Source organism: Macrobrachium nipponense, chromosome 40 (genome assembly GCF_015104395.2).
Source record: "Macrobrachium nipponense isolate FS-2020 chromosome 40, ASM1510439v2, whole genome shotgun sequence".
NCBI lineage: Eukaryota > Metazoa > Arthropoda > Malacostraca > Decapoda > Palaemonidae > Macrobrachium > Macrobrachium nipponense.
This window is the reverse complement of record NC_061101.1, coordinates 8,665,090-8,670,089: the sequence shown is the minus strand read 5'-3', so window position 1 is coordinate 8,670,089 and position 5,000 is coordinate 8,665,090. Positions and strand designations below refer to the sequence as shown.

The 5,000-nt window shown below is 28.6% G+C and overlaps 2 long non-coding RNA genes across 2 annotated transcripts in view; one reads left to right on the top strand and one right to left on the bottom strand.

Moving 5' to 3' along the window:
- LOC135212288 (uncharacterized) overlaps positions 1-5,000 on the top strand; it is a 53,399-nt gene that overhangs the window by 40,701 nt on the left and 7,698 nt on the right. The window lies entirely within an intron of this gene.
- The window catches only part of LOC135212327 (uncharacterized), a 1,476-nt gene continuing 1,305 nt past the window's right edge, over positions 4,830-5,000 (bottom strand). Inside the window, exon 4 of the long non-coding RNA XR_010313866.1 lies at positions 4,830-4,864. This is a non-coding gene — a long non-coding RNA (uncharacterized LOC135212327). The remainder of the gene's footprint in view (positions 4,865-5,000) is intronic.

Genomic DNA, 5,000 nt, shown 5'->3' with positions numbered 1-5,000 from the left:
GTACTTGTCATTCGTGAATGATCTCATTGATGAAAAAGAGAATACGTTTACTATACAGTTTAATGCGTTTTTTTTTTTTTTTTTTTTTTTTTTTTTTTTTTTTGTGAAACTTGTCCAGAAGATTTTAATTTATATTGAAAAATATAAATTAAAAATGCTCATACTAAAGGAAAAATAAATATAATTGTCAATGAAAACAGCTGTTTTATCCTAAATATGGAGTGATCTGGTCCCTTTAAAACCTTGATAAATTTGATTTTCGGCTTTGTAAAGTATATATTATATATATTATATAATCTAATATATTATATAGTAATATATTTATAATATGTATATATATATATATATATATATATATATATATCTAGATAGATAAATAATAAATATAATATATATATATATAGATTATATATATATAGATATATATATATATATATATACATATCTAAATATATATATATATATATATATATAGATATATGTAGGGATATTTTTAAAAATAAATATATAAATAATATATAGGAATTATACATATCTAATATATATATATATATATATATATATATATATATATATATATAACATCATATATAATTATATATATATATATCTATATATATATTATATTATATATATAGATATATCATATATATATACTATATCATTTTTTAAGAACAGAAGTGCTAAGCACAAACGAGCTTCAGTATGATGATATTACGGCCATTTAATTATTGTCTCTGAAGTAGTTAATCAGCCTGCTTAAAATAAATCTCACGTTACCTGTAATTATAAACCGAAAAATCGAAAAGGTTTTATATTTTTCTGGTAAAACTTCTAAACGCTATCACCTTTTGTTAATTTACTGATAATATCAAAAGACCTTTTTTGGATCAAAATCAGTTCCGCCAGTGAGTCAGCTGATGATCAGATAATCAGTTGCACATTTAAAGTTCAAGGTCTTTTGTGGGGAAAATGATATACTGATAATGAAAAAGATTTTTTTTTTTTTTTTTTTTTACCGCCAGTAAACGAAATAATTTGACCAGTCCATTCGTATTGGGGGGAGGCTTTCAAGGTCACCCACCGATCCAGCCCCGCCCCCCCCCCCCCACAACACACACACACACAAACGCATACAATTTACAAAGTTAACAGTAAAATATTTTTCAACTGCAATATGATTTCTTGATTTCTATAGACTTGATCCGTCATGGCGTCACTAAACCAATCAATACAAACAAAAATATTCAAATGATGTAATTAAAGAAGATCAGGAAGAAACTGCCTTTTTATCAATCAATTATTTTAAGACACATTTATATAATCTCCTACCTTCATAAATAGATAAAGACACCAACAGGGTACCTTTTTCGTCGTTTCCCACTTTACAAAACCTGTTACGGTTGGTATTCCTGGCTCCAAGACTAATGAAGGTTAAATACTACAATCTTTTGAGTTTTTTCCTGTGAAATGAATGGATGAAAGCTAGAAGAACGATTAAACCTACACATGAAAAGCGTTGGAATATTAGTTCATAAACTGACAAAATACTATTGTCAAATTAGAGGCACAACGATAAATGGCCATTTTATTTAGATTTCTTATATGACTTCGAGCACAACAATGTTGGCTATCCTGATGTTAAATACCTGAAGGATTTAAAAGCAGCATTTCTTTAATTTAATTTCTTGCGATATTTGCTGACCAAAGAAATATCGTTGATGCAAAACTATTTTGTTGACTATATTTTCTATAAGGTTTTAACTCTCATAGCAGCATCTCTGAATATACAAAATTTAGCCCAAATAAAATGTAATCGAATCATAATGTTTACTTTTAATGGCAACGAAAAGTTTGGAGTACCAACTTAGTGAAATCTGAAATTAAAGGAACTAAAATCAGGGTTTCGCTTCATGAGAAATTTATTGAACCAAAAATACTAGATTAATAACAGTTCCCCTTTATGTACATAATGCAGGCTAAAAATTTTAATTATCAGAGTAACATAATCCCCTAGAGCTTCTTGTTATGTTGGTAACCCTACTTCAACTGTTTTGATCTAATTAGTCTGAAAAGAATACTACTAGTGCCATCTGTTGGCACCTCGAGAATCACTCATCGTCAAAATAAAAACTATTGAGTCGTCTATGAGACAAAAAATATGATTTACGGATATGTACAGGTAACGGTTGTGAAGTATAAAACGAATATATTGAAATATCTATATCTAATTGAGTAATTTTTTAAAATAATTAATTCGAAAGATAATTTGTAAAGTTGGTTTTATTACGACAAACGGCGTGGCAATAGGTACATGTGCATTCAGGAAGTCCAACAATATCCTTAACCGGTTACTATTTATTACAGGCAAAAATACTACTATTTAGGGCCAGAAAAAGAGATGTTGGATATATTTATGTACAATCTTATTTTCAATCTTGATAAATAAGATAAAGGCACCATGAGGTACTTATTTTTAGTTATTTCCTTCTTTTGAAAATCATTTACGGTTCGTATACCTGGCTCCAAGGGTAAGGAAGGTTAATGACTGCAGTCCTTTTAGTTTTTATCCTGACACAATAAATGTTGAAAAGCTAAAAGAACGATTAAACCTTCCAGTGAAAGAAGAATTGTTTTATTCCTAGAATGACAGATAATTGCCGCAGTTGGAAGCAAGTGGACAAATGACAACTTTAAGTAAATTTTTATGTTATTTTGAGGATTTTAATGTTGGCTATCCTGATGCAAGTAAAAATAGTATTTTCTTGATCTAATATCTTCCTATATTAGCTAACCCAAGGAATGCTGCTGATGAAAAAATATTTTATTTTTTATGTTATTAAATGAAGACTATTTGATCTCAGCAGCATCTCAGAGTAAGTTAAATTTAGCCAAAATAAAATGTAAAAGAATCGCAATCGTTACCTTTGTGGCAACTAAAAAGTCAGAAGTACCAACTATTTAAAACCTCAAATTAGATAAATAAAAGTGAATGTGTCGCTTCATGCGATATTTATTGAACCAAAAAGGCTAAAATTATCATAGTTATATTTTTCTCCTGTGATTCAGGCTGAGTATAATTAGATATCCGTGTAAAATAATTCGTGAGAGCTTTGTGTCGTGTTGGTCATCCTGTTTCCTCAATGTACAAAATAGTATTCAGAATCCGTGTTGCCACAAACTACAAGAATTTATGAGTTTCATTTATTTTACTTAGAATGCTCCTATCTATTTAATACTTAATAATGATGAATTAAAGAGAATTCCTAATTCTTTTAAAAATAAGGAACTATAAACAATATTGCAAATAAAACTTTACAAGGGGATACCACCAATCTCTTATGGCGTGGGACATCTCCAGCTGATCAATTAGGCAGTAGTAGTCTCCTAATCTTTGGGACCTTTAAAGAATTAGCGTTTGATATCATTATAAACCGAGCGACTTCCATTAACAATTTCTCTCAATTTTGTACCGAGATGTTTCGACAACTTAAGAAATATATCTTGTTTTTATTTTAGTTAAAATAGAGTATAATAGAATTTTGATTTTACGTTTCTTAACGTAACAAAGAAAAAATTACTGTTATTTGCTTATTGAGAGGTCATCCCCGACTTTAAAGTCGTACTCGAAGCATAGCTCATACTCAAGGTTGGTGTCATGTTCAAGGCCGATTGGACATTGACAAATTGAAGCTACACTCGATTTCATGTGACACTCAAAGACCTGAAGTCATTCTTCAACCTCAAGTCATACTTGAAGCTCGAATCATCCAAATTTAAAGTCATACTAAAAGTCTACATCATACTCGAACTTCAAGTCATACTTGAAACTTAGGTCATGAGATAAACTGTAGTGATACTCAAGATCCAAGTCACACAGGAAGCCTAAATCTTCGTAGTTCGAAGTCATACTCAAAGTCCACGTCATACTTGAACCTCAAATCATACTGGAAAGCTTTATGAATATGTATAGCGATAACACTTTTCAAAATACCTTATGAAATATATTTAGCAAATATTTTATATTTGACAAAGGGAACAATCAAAGAAATATAAAAGTTCAATCCATGTTTATTTCAGACTGCAGAAAAGATAAAGCCAAAAACACCAATTCGCCATGAAAAGTTGGTATGATAGTGGATGATCCTAGTCTTCTTTCCATCAGTAGGAATTTATACTGGGCATTTGGATAGCTGAAGAAATGGAAAGAATTTTGTTAACACATAAATTTGCATATACAAATATATATATATATATATATATATATATATATATATATATATATATATAAATTAATAAATGAAATATAACAATAATTCAGTTCTTAATATTTATATGTAGGTATCTTGAATAAAGTTTATTTCAACAGAACTGAAATTTCTTACCAGAGTGGCCAAAGTAGTTTTGAAGTGGCGTAACCTGCAAAGGAGGCCTTTTTTTATCTTATCGGTAAATTGTGTTATAGATTTCATAATATATATATATATATATATATAGATAGATAGATAGATAGATAGATATATATATATATGATATATAGTAGATAGATATAATATATATATATATATAGTATATATATATATATATATATATATATAGATCGAGATATATGTATATTATATATATGAATATATATATATAAACATTCTGTATTTTGATTATACATAATCAGACTCATATATGTTTAATTTTTTTGATCTAGGAGATATAGAGTAAGAGCCAGAATATAAGGTGGCTACACTATAGATGAACTAAAAGGTCTACACGAGAAAATAAAGTAATTTGCTGAATGCTTATTTGAATAAGTTTACATATCCAAGGTTTGACTTACGGCGCCGCACACAATGGTGGTTGGGTTGAAAAACTGTCAAAGGAGAAGGAATGATTTTCATATTAGAATAACAATCAAAGAATAAATGAGATTATTAGACGCATTTTTGTTAGTGTCTCGAGATGCTTACTGTAACGCAATAAAAAGCCCATAAAAAATATTGTGATTG